Source organism: Leucoraja erinacea, chromosome 17, assembly GCF_028641065.1.
Source record: "Leucoraja erinacea ecotype New England chromosome 17, Leri_hhj_1, whole genome shotgun sequence".
NCBI lineage: Eukaryota > Metazoa > Chordata > Chondrichthyes > Rajiformes > Rajidae > Leucoraja > Leucoraja erinaceus.
The window spans coordinates 6,454,877-6,470,928 of NC_073393.1; the positions used below are offsets into that span (position 1 = coordinate 6,454,877).

General features: G+C 38.8%; 1 protein-coding gene across 6 annotated transcripts in view; it reads left to right on the top strand.

The window, feature by feature from the left end:
* The window catches only part of chd9 (chromodomain helicase DNA binding protein 9), a 192,796-nt gene that overhangs the window by 22,528 nt on the left and 154,216 nt on the right, over window positions 1-16,052 (top strand). For all 6 annotated transcript variants that reach the window (XM_055648423.1, XM_055648425.1, XM_055648429.1 and 3 more), the window contains one exon: window positions 8,747-8,864. The gene's annotated coding sequence lies outside the window, so the exon portion shown is untranslated. The remainder of the gene's footprint in view (window positions 1-8,746; window positions 8,865-16,052) is intronic.

The window sequence follows — 16,052 nt, forward strand, 5'->3', positions numbered from 1 at the left end:
GGTCTTCCATTCCTTGCATATGAAGGAACCTTTTGAAGTAATCCCAATTGTGGTCTCCAAGCCCAGAAAAATGTGGCTACTTTTACACTTCATACACCTTGCAATGAATTCAAACATTTTATTACCTGCGCACTTTTTTTCTAGGACTCCAGATTCCATTGAATCTCAACAATTTATAGTTCCATTCTGTTTGAATAATAATTTGCTTTTCTCATTCTTCCTGCCAGAGTGAATATCCTTGCATTTCTCTGCACTATTGTGTATATGCCAATGTCTTCCCTACTTAAAACTATAAGAGTTATCCAGCAACAAAACAAGCCTCTGAACTCCCTTTCTCTCCGACAGTCTAATGTATTAAATAGTTGTACCATAACCTATCTGTACTTATTCACAACCTCTTTCTCTCAGTATTCCCTCAGGTGCATTTATTGTCTATGTCCTAGCCTTATTAGACCCCAAAATGCATCACCTCGCATAGTTCAGGATTAAATTACTACAGCTATTTTTTTTTTGCCTGTCTTACCAACTGATCAATACCACTGTCGTTGTAGGCTAACATCCTCACTATAAACAATGCCACCAATCATAGTGTCAATGAACTTGCTGGTTATACCACTTGTATTCCCATCCAATTCACAATAAACAGAGAGGGTGCCAGCACTGATCCTTGAGATATCCCTTTGATCTCAATGGTAAAATAACCACGACCATCACCCTGTGTCTCTTATCATTGAGCTAAGTGTGGATCCAATTTGTTTTTAATTTCCTTTAAATCGCAGAAAAAATGATGGACAATTTACTTAAAACAATCAGTACAACTTGTCTTGGCCATGTATTAAAGAATGTGCCCCTCCATGTAAGCAAATAACCTTGTTTGACAAAATAATTTTTAATTTCAACCTGCACACTAATATTCTTCTACATTTTACAGACTTAGTTTCTCTGCTTCAGATGTTTGCTTTTCCCTTTCGGTTTTTTTTTGGTCCTTATTGTTCACAACTCAAAAGGACAATGGAGGAATCTTGCAATAATGGTTGCTGATTGCTGCAACAGACTGATGAACTGTTTGTTACTTATTGATGTGCATGGACATTGTGGACTGAAGGGCCTGTTCTATGGTCTACTGTTATGCAGGGAAGCATCAAAGCAAGTGAACTTGCCTCCACATCACCGTCTACAGTATATCTCTCGTTTCCCTTATCCCTAACCAGTCTGAAGAAGTATCGACCCGAAACGTCACCCTTCCTTCTCTCCAGAGATGCTGCCTGTTCTGCGAGTTACTCCAGCTTTTTGTGTCTATCTTTGCCTTAATTTGACTTACATTTTTTTTTTTGTGCGGTCAGCTGCAAAGTAAAGACATTTACCACTGACCTCAGACTTTTGCCAATAAGTTTGTGGATCTCTTTGGCATGATCACCCCTTTAACTGAAGTCAGTGGTGGTTGGGTCTTAATTCAGATGAAATTCCAGACATCCAGTAGCTGTAATATCATTAACCCATCCAGGCAGCTAGTCACATTGTTGACAAAAATCTCAACAGCAAATGGGGAAGAAACTAAAGTATTTTAAGTTTTCAGTTTGTGTGTTAAACATTTCATAGTATAAATAAAGACTGAACATTCACATATTTGTTTTAATTCCCACCTTAATTTTAACAAAATGATTTTTAAATTAATTTGTGGTTGAACTAGTATTAAATTTTGTACTTTAGGCCCCAAGTTTCCAAAGCAGTTGATGATTTTAAAATTTAAAAAATAGCATTTCAAAAATGTTTTACCATGGATTAGTTTGTCATTAACTGAAACAGTTTTCATTTTTAATAGTTTGCATTCATCTTAATGATGTAGAGTCCAGAGTAGTGTGGTTTGTAGAAGATTGCTGTGTCACTGATGATGACTCTTGGATTTTTATACTTGGACAATGATAGCATGGAAGTCTCCAACTTGTCATCCATTTCATCAATAAATTATTGGAAATGCTATTAGTTTTTGCTGTTATTACAGCACCAAACCCTTGGCCAAGTTCCCAAAGTCTCTTTTTGAGCTTAAGTACTTAGCTTTACGAAAACATAAGGTAAGGTAACTTTTCAAAATCATTGTGTGGAAAAAAATAGGTGGAGGAACTCAAAGTATGGGTAACATTTTGTATGTGAAATACATTACAAAGTCAAAATAACAGTATTTTGTGCTACGGACTGGTGAAATTGTCTATTTTCAGTGTTTCAAATTGCAAGTATTCTATTTATTTACTAGAAAGGCCTGAATGTGTTTTGCATTTCAGCCTTTTGCTTTTTCTGTTGGCTCAAAAACATTGGGCATTTTCAACATGAGGAAAAACCGCTTAGTTGCTGAAATCTTAATCTGTTTTTCAGTTCCCTTTCCTGCTCGCTTTGGTTAGAGGTTGTGCTTAATAGCTATGATCACTGAGTTGTCTTAGAGTGGATAAAACCAATTATTAAATACTACAATATCTTAAAATGATATCCTTCAATGTCCCATGGAGGAGGATCTGATCTGTCACATCGTTTAGTACGGGTCTGAGTACCTTACAATCAAGCTTTTGATGTTTATTGATCTCAGTGTTTTTAATAATGTTACTTTCAGTTCTTCCAGGATTGCCTATAACTGCCAACGCTGAATTTGATTTGAGAAACGGGTTAGATTCCAGTAACAGTATTGAATGATTACAAGTGGATCAAGCATGTTATTTTACACTTGCCTCATAGACATCTTTTGCAATATTTTTGCTTTCCTTTTCATCTGGTAAATATGGCAAAGACTTTAATTGAGTACTCCTTGGTGGTTTTAATCCTTGGAAGAGTAATTTAACATGTCACTGTTGATCAAGTGTACAGGAATAAATCAATCTCAAATATATTATTAAACTTTAGAACGACCTTCCTATTGAATTTCACAGCTTTTATGATAACCCAATGACCAGATCTGTCATGATAACTGATTGGACAACTGTACTAGTGCCAATTGGCAGTTGAAATGTAGATTAAGTATCCTGAATGATGAGACAATAGTTCAGTCTGTGTCCAATTATATGTCTTATTTTGTTAACCCATTTTTGATATGGTTTTATAGGATTTGTGCAACAAGTGAACAAGTAGCCTTATAATTGTAGAAGAGTGGTAATACAGAATTGGAAAAATAAATGCCTTTGAGAAAATACCTTGTCAGGCTAATTTAACACACGGCTGAATAAGGATACACTTGATTTTGTAGGACAAACATTTTACAGTGTTAAATTCAAATAATGAATATAATTATGTTGGAACTCATTGAAACTTATCGAATAGTGAAAGGCTTGGATAGAGTGGATGTGGAGAGGATGTTTCCACTAGTAGGAGAGTCCAGGACTAGAGGTCATACCCTCAGAATTAAAGGACGTTCCTTTAAGACGGAGGAAAGTCGTTAGTGAGAGGGTGGTAAATCTGTGGAATTCTTTGCCAAATAAGACTGTGGAGGCCAAGTCAATGGATATTTTTAAGGCAGGGCTAGATAGATTCTTGTGTAGGAAGGAACTGCAGATGCTGGTTTAAACCGAAGATAGACACAAAACGCTGGACTAACTCGGCATCTCTGGAGAGAAGAAATTGGTGATATTTTGGGTGAAGACCTTTCTTAGATTCTTGATTAGTTAAGATGTCAATGGTAATGGGGAGAAGGGAGAGATAGACCAACCATGATTGAATGTCAGAGTAGACTTGATGGGCCAAATGGCCTAATTCTGCTCCTATCACATGACCGTATAAATTATATTAGATCTTAATTTTAATATTTACAGCACCAAAACTGGCCTTTGGGCCCACTGCGTCCATGTCCTTGATCAGTTACCCCATCTCATAGATCAGCACTTGTTCGATAATCTATGCCGTGGCAATTTAAGTGATTGTTTAGACATTTCGTAAATGTGGTGGGAGTGTCTGGTCTGCCACCCACTTGGAATTTCAGACTCCAGCCAGATACTGGATGAAAAGATTTTTCCTCAGATCCCCAAGTAGTTATAAATATTACTTGTCAAAGAAAGTTGGAGGTGGAACAATTTGGGTGTTATAAACCAATAACATTCCACTTTGAGGTGAAGTATCCTGCAATGCTTTTTGGCAAAAATCAAGCAATTTCCTTTGCATTTTTTCACCAAAAAAAGATTCAAAATAATGTCATGCTTGACACCAGTTGATCAGATATATTTACCTTTTTAAATAGATAGAAATACTCAGTTGATGTTATTTAATTAGTTTTTTAAATGTTTGACAAAATATTAAGTTTTATTGAATGTTGTCTCCATAGAAATGTAAGCAAAAGGCGCCATTGCCCAGCAACAATTTAATGATAATTATGTAAAATATAGTCAAGAAAATACAAGTCTAATGTAGCATAGACAGAAAATGTTGAGATTTGTGGAATGCAGTCTGTCTTCCACCTGTGGCACTGACAAATCAATTGCAGCATTATTGCTTGTAATTATCAGTTTGCCACATCTTAATGTTGTCTCAGATTCACTTTAAAATTACTTGAACATCCAGGTGGTTTGGCATCTGGCTCACCGGTTATGTTTCATGTTTCAGGACATCATTCCCATGATTTCTTTAAACTCATCAGGGCACAGTTCCTGTGCTCCCCAGAAATGTATTGGGATTATTTAAATCCACTATTCTATAGTGCCATGGAGTATTAATGGGAATGATATCCAGTAGTCTGGGAAAACCTTCTAGTGCCTGAATCGGCAAAGTTGTAAATGTGCTAGATTAATGGAATGTTCCTGTACCACTGTACATATGAGGATGACGAGCCTGTGTCTGGTGTTGGTCTGGTGCCCCTCTAAACTTTGTTTAGTGGGGGGCACATTTCATTTGTTTGGCGGAGCGGGGGGGGTCTCTGATATTAGTGGGCTGAGTCAAGCAGGAGCAGAGGAAATGTACAGTGTGATGCACAAGAGTAATACTGCATTCACAATTATCCATTGAGTGCCTCCATAGTAACGATGCATGATGGAAATGTTTGCTGTATCAGACAGAATGTATGAGATGACTGGGGTAAAGAAGAATCCATCTCCCACATATTGCAAGGTCACTGGAAGGTGGAAGATCACGATTTCTACTCTGGTGAACAGCGCTTTGTTGTTTTCCACCATTGTCACTTTAGCAGTGCAGTCGCTGGTGGGGCAGGTTTCTGCTTCTATAGAACATAAGCTAAGCCTGTCGGAGCTTTTCTGATTGATTTAACAGCAAGTTTTTCTCCAGCAAGAGCAGATTGCACGCTAGTAGGAGCAGAGCGATGATTCAATGGACTTTGCCATGCTCTCGATGAGGAGTTGATAGGGTTCTGGGGATTGTGTAGCAGTCGTGTGAGCTGGGTATTGATGATCTTCACATCATTGACTGTTGGGTCCAATAAGAGTCCCGGTGGCATGGCACTGCTTAACAGGCTGTGGTTCTTCAGGATAAAACATTTCCTCTCCAACACCAGTTCGCAGGCAGTCGCCTCACCCGTGTACTACAGATTTTGTTCTCAAACTGCTGTCATTCCAGTCAGAAGCTGGTCCTTCCAGGTTAAGTTCTCATCATAGATGTCCAGAACTCGTATTAACTTAGCTACCCTACCATAGACAACTGGGTGGTTATCACAGAGGAGCAGTGCGCTGCAAAGTTGAGTGGGAGGGCTAGCACAGTGGAAAAGATGCCAAGGTCTGTCAAATAGATTCCAATTTGTACAATGCTTTATTTTAGATCATTTGTTAACTTTGTCCTGGCCGAAAGCTTTTGATCACACATTTTTACTTTGTAATGCTAAATAAAATACTTTTATTTGATCTTTACATTTCATATGGAAGATTAACATTTTTCAAAACTCTGAATGATTGACTAATGTATTGAATTGCATAACTGTAATTCAATCCAAAGCACCAGATTCAGCCAACACAGAAGGCAGATCATTGAAATATTGGTGCCAAGTGATTTGCTTGCTTTAAATTAAAAAAAAAGGCCTTTTAGGGTAACGCAGCGGTTGCTGTTTCTGATTTCCCCATTAATGGAGGGTGCATAATTTGTCTCTGGATGTAGTTGCAGAAACTTAACGACACATAGAAAATCTAAGCTTTTCAACACTGCTTCACATCCACTCTATCCAACCCTTGGCCATGTTTCAGGTATGGGTTTTCACAGCTTGGACAAAACAATATCATGTTGGTTTCTTCAGGCATCATTTTTAAAAGAGCAGGAGTGATTTGAAGTTGAATCTTGATATGCTATTTATTAAGGGAAAATCCTTCCCATGACATCTCATGTAGGTATCCTTTGCTATTGGAACAATATGGTTATGGATATCAAACTTCCCCAAATCGAAGTTCCATGAGTTGCAACAGCAACTCCACTCCAAATGGGTTCCATCATTAAGCCCTTCTCCTGAGTCAAGCACACAATATCTACAGCTGCTTGCCATTGGACCCACTTTCAAAAGTGGCTTTGAGGAGCTAAGGTTTAGCCCTCATTTCCCTCATCTACCTTGGTGCAGTTTGCCTCTAGGATTTTGTGCATTCAAAAGTGTATGTAGTGATTGTGGAAAAATAGCACCAGGATTTCCATGTTTTAGTAGCCTCTAAATGTAAATAATTCTTAGTTATAGTTATAGGTAATATTTATCTTGCGAATTGAAGGAATTGCCTCTTTTTTTTGCATCAACCTTTTACTTAATCTTCAAACAATTAAGAATATCATTGTATCATGTCTAATAGATGCAACTTTACATATGAAATTAACCTTGGAAACACATCAATTCAGCCAATTGAATCCAAGTTGCTTTAAGTATCACAGATGATTGAAATCTCAAGGCTGTGTAATGGATGTTGCTATTGCCATGTGTGGTCTGGAAGTTAATAGCAAATTCAGCAGGGCATATGCACCCACGTGGTGGAATGTTATCATGAGTCAACAATTGTGGGTTGGTGTCATATTGAGCTAAATAACATTCTCGATCATCTTGTCTCTCACTGTATGCTCAGTAGATTGATTTCAAGTTCCCTGCCAAAGGCCACAAACTGGGAAATATTTAGCTTGTGTTCAAATAAATGCCCTGCTGGCATTATCAATTCTTTCAGAGGCACCTGCTGAGGGTGCTGCTTTTGATGGCCCAAATTCCCTTTGTTCTCTTCTCTATGATCCTTCCGCGTTTGCTGCTGCTCTGACTAGACGGAAAAACGGCTCTGCTTGCTTGTTAGTTAAGTCTTGCGGCAAGCTTTAGATAGAAGTGAAAGAGGAGACCCACCCTGGTGAATACTGGGGAGTGCCTCTAAGACGCAGTGCCGACAAGAAAATCTTATTTTGTGGCGTCCTGTTGTACTGCTCCTTTTAATGCTTTTGGCTTTCATCATAGCTAGCCAAATCTGCAATTGCTGGTGAAGGTACTGGAATGAGGTGATATTAAAAAAAAATGTCTAGATAACCTCTATAACGACCTATCTATTAGGGTATTGCGGCTCCTTGTAAATTAAAAACATTAGGCAAGGCTGTCGTACAGTGTACACTTACAAACTGGTACTCAAATGGCACCAAAAACTGGCAATTCTGTATAACGTCTCGGTGTACAACTGTTATACACTTGTATTGTATTGAGATGTTTATCTAGTATGTATGTAAGTGCTTATGTACAGTGAAACACGTACTGAGCTGTACACACAAATGAATTTCACTGCACCTCGGTACATGCGACAAATAAAGTACCATTGCCAGTGTATCCTGTTAGCCTCTGAGGAAATTCCTGTCTTGGTCAATCAAAACCTGACCAGGAGCAACTTTAGAGAAGAGGTACTGGAGGCACAGTGTGAGTACACTGTATGACCCTAAAAGGAAAGTGGAGAATGCACTTTCTCCTGAAGCAAAGCACAACGTGGTTGGGCACAAATGAGGTATGATGGAAGGACCCTGAAGCTACCACATTGTGTGACAGTGATCTTAATCTCAACTTGCAGAATTGCCTGTAATTGTGGCTGCAGAAGGTTGCAGATCTTTGTGATGGTGACCTTAATGAACTTGAATCTTGCTAGGAATGTTTGACCATATAGGCACACTCTGGGTAGTAAGTGATTAAATTTCTGGAATGACTGTCGTTTAATTTCATTCCAGGAGAAAATATTTTTTTCTCATTTATTTTTGTAACACTGAAATGAGCAATATTTCATGATTTCTGATTCTAGCCCCATTCCCCTTCTCCATCTCTGTATCACAATGTATTATCTATTGAAGATAATTGGAAGGCCTGGTGCAGAGGTATGCTATGTATGTGGAATGTGAACATGTATGCCAAAGCTCTGCAAACATAGGAACAAAACATTTAGAATGTTGGATAAAAAATATTGGAAGCAGAGAGCATCTTTATAAAGATTAATTTTCCAAGCTGTTTAAGGATGCACTGAGATGCAGGATATGATTAAGGCGAACATCGAATAAAATGCAAGGAATACTCAGCTGGTCAGGGAGTATTCTGTTGAGAGAGAAACAGTGTTAACATCTCAGTCCACGCATTTGTGGTAGTAATGAACCAGCAAAGTTCATTTGGAGACACTAGAGACTGCAGATGCTGGAATCTTGAGGAAAAAGCAAACTGCTGGTGGAACTCAGCAGGTCATGCAGCATCTGTGGGGTCGAGGTGTGGGAGGGATTGGGCAGGCAATGTTTCAGGTTGGGATCCTTATTCACATGCTTTTAGGGGCTTATTTTGTGTCACTATTTTGCTTTTCTACAGATGCTGTTTTGGTTGATCTCTAAGGACAGTTTGTAGATGTGCACTCACCAGGTCAGAAGAATATAAATAAAACTTCCAGAAGGACGAAGCTCAACCTCGACTTTTCTTGTATGTTAAGGTATGACATGAGCCTATCCACAATGTTTAAGATGTTGGTTGCTCTGCTCTTTTCAGATTCTGCATGTGTGAAAAGTTGCTTGTATTGAACTGGTGGCCTATAAGTTTCATTTTAAATGATTAGACCAGCAATAAGTAACCGGATAGCTTACAAAGAGGATTATAGGCACTGGAAAGATGTAGGGCATTATTTTAACATTTGGTTTGATATTGAACATCCAACCACTTAGTAGTGATTTATACTATTGTGATTTTTACAAAAAGAGTTTGAGGCATCAGTTATTGCATTGGATATGATCTGCTTAGAAATGGTCATAGTTTGAAAAAGAGTACAGATGATCTGAGCAGGTCCATTTATTTTTCTAGGCACTTCGTACATTGAGAGGAATCTGGTGTCTTCTAGTGCCTTGGCTGGTCTTGGTTTGATTCTGGGTGATGTACAGCTCTGTTATGCTGGGTGGTAAAGTTTTGATTTAGCACATCAATGAAGTGAAGTCTGACCTCCATCAGAGATTCACTAAAGTTTGTGAAGCTGAAATCTTGAGCGACTTGATTTATTGGGTGATATACATGTCAAAGCACAGGCATGCCTACTTTGCATTAGCCATTGCTTGTTAAAATATGGAAGCAAGATTTGTCTTCTTCCTTTCCTAGCTTGGGGCTATTGGGATCCATTGCAGTCTCGTATCTGGATATCATAGTCCAAAAATACAAAAGAGATGGAGATTCATATTTGAATCATCTAGCCTTTGAGGGGTGACTTTTTGTTTAATAAGTAGTTTTATTCTGGATTGAATATTGCTGCATCAACCGGTGCTAATATTCTATCAGCGGATGGAGTGCAGATATCAAATACCACTTTCAGTGTTAAAAATACTTTTGCAAATCTTAAGGATTTTACTTTTTGCATTTGATTGTAAAATCTTCTCACTGCAACTGAGAATTCATCACTATAAATCAAGACTTTCTTTTCTCTGAAGTAACTTGGTGCCTTCACTTTGCCACAGTGATAGATATGCCTATGCTTTACTTGTTTATATTCTATACCTTGCAGTGTTTCATGTGGTTTGTTCTGGTTAAGTGTAAACTTTCAACTGATGGGCCAGAAATGGTAAGAGTCCTTGACCTTACACAGGTGCTACCTGCCCTGTGAGCTTGTCCTGCATTTTCTGTTTTTGTTTTAGATTTCCCGCTTCCTGTTTTTTTATTTTTTAAACTATCTATAAATATTCCATGTGTTGCTTAAAGAGCCGAGGTGTCCAGTTATTACTTGAACTGGCATACTGATTTGCCAGAAGAACTGGCAGTGAGTATTGGAAATACCAAAGCTGAATAGTTCAGTTATTCATTGGAACCCCAGAACTTTATCTAAGCCATCATGTCAATTGCAGCTTTATTATATTGTTTTAATAGTTCTCAAATTGAAATAAATACCTGTCCATATCTATTATGAGATTTTTTTTTAAAGCCCATGTTTGTTTGATAAAGTATTTTATGATCTATTAATAACTGTTGTCACTCAAACTCTTGTGGGCCTGGATATCAGCTTGGTAAAATATGGATAAATAAAGATCCCTTTGTGAATCTTCTGCATTTTCTTGCTGCTCCAAAACACCATCTGTTCCTCATTTATAAAAAAAAAAGTTTGCAGGTCATTTATCCACTGTGAATAAAACTACATCTTCCGGATTTGTCCTCATTCTCATCTCCTCTCGCCACCCCCTCCTCAATGTAATTTCTATTTAGAATGAAGTCATGACTGTCTTGTGTTCCACTTTTAGTTATTTTTAAATATAGGAACTCTATTATAACTTGCCACTTGCTGTACATATTTGTCTATTTATTATTCTGTCAGTTTGTATCAAGGCTTGATTTTGTTTGTATGTTTTACTTAGAAATCCATCGTGCCTTTTTCTAGAAGCTGACTGATTTAGATTATCAATATTTTTTATTTAGAAACTAGTCATTAGTTTGGCATGTATAGCCATTTCAATTACTTTACAAAGAACTTGTGCATTTTATTTTTTAGACAACAAATTTATCTCCTTGTTATATCAGCACAAATTTTATACAGGATAAGAGCTTCCCCACTGATTTTCACCGAAAGCAGTGTCAGGATAACGCAGGCTGCAAAATTTGGCAGCACACTGCCTGTTGTTTGGGTGCTTCTGGTGTCACTTTGCTTCCAATTTGGCATGGAGTGCACATTTGTAGGATGAGTTGTGCCGCCCCCAACTTGGAAAGGGTGCTGGCACATGCTGTGCTCTCAATAGTAATGGCTGTCAACTTGTATTCCTATAGATTCTCTTAATTGAGGGATTAAAACAAAGCACTGTTAAGGCACTTCAAGTTCATTCTTGTACAAAATTCAGCTGTGGCTGTCTCTGCCTCCTGCTGAGTCTACTCAGAAATTTTTCTGCATCTGTGTGGGGAAAGGCGATTTCTCCATCTCGACCACAAAATTTACTGCTGCACCAGAAGATTTGGGGTACAACCTGTTGCCACCGTTGTGCCATCTCTCTGTGCAAGCTGCAACATTAACTGAAATAGCTGCCAAAACTAGGAGCTAGATTGCACTTTTCTTTTAAGTAGTCAGCTAGCTATAAACAACACGAGGTAGGGCAGTATCCGTACCTCATGGAATTATAACACTGGCGTTTACCTGACAATGTGGACAATTGCTCCCTCTTGTCCTATTTACAAAAAGCAGAGGAAATCCAATCTGACTGATGACTGCCTGATTAGTTTACTCTCAATCGTTGGCAAATTGATCAATGGTGCTATCAAGTGGCTATTACTTATCAATAATCTTCTTGCAAATGCCCAGTTTGGGCTTCAGCAGGATTGCTCATTGCTGCCTCGGTGTAACCATAGGTCCAAGAGCTGAATTTTAAAGGTGAAAAAATTAATGTTGCCCTTGAAATCAAGGCAGCATTTGACCAAGTGTGACATCAAAGCATCTTAGTAGAATTGTGGCCTGTGAGCTTCAAAGGGAACGTACTTCAATGCTTGGAATCGTAAGGAAGATGGTTATCAAGAGATGAGTCAATTAGCCCCCAAGCATCACAATAGGAACTGCTCAAGGCAGTGCCTTAGGCCCAACTGCCTTCAGCATCTTCACCAATGACCTTCCTCCCATCCTGAAGTGGGAATGTTTACTAATGATAGGAAACATTATGCAACTCCTCCTCAGTAAATGAAGCAGTCCACGCTTGCATACAGCAAGACCTAAATCACATTCAGGCACGGTTTGTAATATGGAAAAGAACATTCACATCACAAAATTCCCAGGCAACGACCATCTCTAATAAAAGAAAGCTGAACCATTCAATGCCATTACTACTGCTGAGTCGCACAATCTCAATACCTTCAGGTTACCATTGACCAGAAATTCAGCTGGAATAGCTGTGAGTACTGTGGCTACGAGAGCAAGTTAGAAGTTGGGTGTCGGGCAGCAACTCATTTTGTGACATTCCCATGTTTTTTCCACTGTCTATGTGGCACAAGTTAAGGGCCTGATGGACTTCTTTCCACCTGACTGGATGACTGGAGTGCCAACATCATTCAGGAAGCTCGATGCCATCAGGCACAAAGCAGCCCACTTGATTGACACCCCACCAACCATACTTTACATCCATTCCCTCCACCAACAGTCTACAGTGGCCACATGGTGTATCACCTGCAAAATACACATTCAGGAGGTACAACAGTGCTCCCAAATCCACAAACTCCACCAACAGGATTGGAATCGCCATTTCTGCAAGTTCCTCTCCAAGTCACACACCATAATTACTTCATTCTTCTTCATTGTTGGGTATTAAACCTTGAACTCCCTGGCGTAAGAGCACCTTGACCAGAGAGATGGCAGCAGTTCAAGGGGACAGCTCATCAGCAATGTTACTAAGGACAATTAGGGATGATCAAAGCCCGTCTTGAAGTGATAATCGGATCACAAAACTAAATTGGGGTGGGGAGGATGAGAGATGCCGTGTGTTGTGGTTTATAGCAACCAAACTGTATTGCAATTTCATGCGTGCTGTGTGGTTTTAAATGGGTTAATTGTGCTTCATGATGTTAACGTATTTTCCACCACTATTCAGTTTAGTCCCGTTTGGTTCTAAAACAGTAGCTCCAAAGTTAATTGTTGATGAAATATGTTAAAACACCATCCATCTAACTTGTCCTGCACCAGTAAGCTTTAATGTAATTAAAGTATGATTGAAACTGATTTGAAGATATTTTGGTTCTGATTAATCCTGGGTGTTTGATGTGTGCAAGTGTGATCTGAATTGTGTTTTGGTCCACCCTGATGCTGAAATAGAGTGGAGTAAAACTTCCTGGAGAAAAGAAACCTTGCATAGTGGCGGCTTTAGGATTTAACACCCTTTTTATTTCATTAGCAAGCAGAAGCTGTAAACATGTGGCCACGTGTAATCTTCACTGCACCATTACAAACAAGTCAGGGGATCAACCATGGTTTAATGAGTGCTGAAATCTCTGGAACAGCAGTCTGTCTAAACGTAAGATGCCATCACGTGAAACTGAGCACGGGACTGCAAGCTCCATTCGGTGAACTGCTCTGAGCGATCACGTAACCAATGAATCCGAACAAAGTTCTGCAACCTTGTCAAAAATAGTTTTGAATGATAACAGAAAATTAAGCAGCAACGTGAGAAGATGACTCCAAGTACATCCCCACCCTCAATGGTGGCAAGGGACTGCACGTGAGTGCTTAAGACATGTTTGATGTAATCACAACAATACTCAGTCAAATGTGCTCAATGAATGATCCATCTTGACTTCTTACTGAGATCTCCACAATCACAGAAACAGTCTTTTCAACAATTTGATTAACTTCACGTGGTAGCAAAAAGTAGTTCAGATTTCTGGCTACTCAACAGTTCAGCTGTGGTAATGTGGAGATGTACTCCAGAATGAGGCACACCTTCACTCGAGTTTGCCCTACACTGGCATTCACCTGATGACACAGAACATTTCTCAGGCAAATCTTGTTCAGGATAAATTCCTGCCCGTCGGTCTGCTCCAATCATTAACACATGTTGTGGCAAACTTTGTCATTGGTACTGTCAAGTGATATCTAAAGAACTTGCTCACCAATTCCCAGTTTGAGCTTTGCCAGAACCATTTGGTTCTAGAGCCCACCATAATCTTGGTTCAAACAGGAATCGGAGCTGAAGGCAGTGACTGCCTTTGGTCTCCAACCTGTGTTTGACTGAATGTGACACCAAAGAGCTTGTTAAAGTTGAAATTATAGTGAATCGAGGGCAAAGCACTGCAATGGTTGGAGCCATATCTCGTACAAAAGAAGATGGCTACGATCAACCAAAACGTCTGAAGAAATGGTGTGAAGAATCATTAGCCGGGTTATGAGACAGATGTTGGAGAATTAAGAGGTGTTGGAGTGACTTGTTTGTCAGTGTACAAATGGAAGTAATCTCCTATATTCAGGTGATTTTTGTCAAGAGCATGTAGATGATGAGCTAAAAGACTTCAAGGTAGTCATTTTGGGTAATGATGTAGGATTGGAAAAATATATCATTGCTGAACACTTCAGAGGTGTGCACCTAAATAAGTGAAACAATTGTGCAGTGGAAATATACCATGAGTTGGACTAAATTGGAGAAAGAAAGTTGAAAAAGGACACATGTTGTTTGATTATTGTGGGCCTGTTCCAGTACTGTTCTATGATTATGTAAATAATTTTAGGGGATACCATCTGAACAGAGGCATACAAGTCTTCAAGGCTGGGCATTGTACTGTGACAACATGTTTGGAGAAATATTCTGATAAAAGTGAGAAAAGAATATAGCAAATTCTTTGAGAAACTGATTGGAGTTAAAAGTATAAGATTTAAGGACACTTTTTCCAAAGGATTAGAAGTGAGTTCTGTGTCCTACAAAATTTCATCTGGAACTATTTTTGTTTTTATTAGTTGCTGGAATAATACAAATCAGAAGAGAGGCGTACTTACATTTCTGAGAGCCAAAACAAGCTTGGTTGGCGCAGCGGTAGAGTTGCTGCCTTGCCAGAGACACGGTTTTGTTCCTGACCACAGATGCTGTCTGTACGGAGTTTGGTCGTTCTCATGGGGTTTTTTCTGAGTGCTCAGATGCCCTTTCACAAAACCAAAGATGAGCAGGTTTGTAGATTAATTGGCTTTGGTACAATTGTAAATTTGTCCCTTGTTTGTAGGATAGTGTTAGTGTACAGGGTGACCACTGGCAAACGTGGGCTGAAGGTCCTATTTCTGAGCTATATCTCTGAAGTCTAAAGCTATAAGGTGATATTAATAACATGATGGAAGGACAAAAGGACTGCCAATGGTTGGAAAAAAAGAAAATAAATAAATGTTGTATTAAGATTGACTAACATGCTAGGAGTAGTAAGCAGGAGAAACCTCTCGTGTGCAAAGCACCAGCAAAATTGGTGATTGCAGCAGAGATGGGAAAAGCTTGAGTGTGTGATTGAAGTACAGAAGGAGGAACAAGGGATGCATGTGGTATTGTTGTTACTATTTGGACAGAGAGCCCACAGCACGTAACATCTAAATGAATAATTTGATCAGTCAATTTTAATGTTTTACCTTTTGCACAATCAGGTTACTATATTTTTCTTGGACTGTCAGAGCAACTGAAAACAAAAATAAATCCAGAGTTTCCTGTTTAAAAACTTTGCATGAGGGTATGTCTTATGAACCTCTACAGACTTCAATTTATCCCGAGTGATTAGGAATGGGATGATTCATTGGATTCACACAAGAACGGTTGATGTGTTACATGCATATGTTCTTTTTGAGTATTCATAAGAAAACTAAGGCAGTAGACGTTTCTTCTACAAATATTGATTTGCATGTAACGTGTTGGTGCTTTAGATACAGCAATTTTCGAGTGACATGCACAGATTTAAACCAATTTTGGATAGACGTGTATTTGTAGAATCAAACTGGTTTAAAAACCTTGTTATTCTGAATATTTTGTCTTGGAGATGGAATGTACAATCAAATACTTATGTATTGTCAGCCCATAGATTTGTCTTCTCCTCTGCCTGTCTGCAATTTCTTCACAATCTGCCTATACCCAAAGAGCATTGTCCGTCAAATTGTGTTGGACCAGAGAGTTCCATTTTTCATTATTGGAGATAGGTACATGACGATTACATCTATGCATTA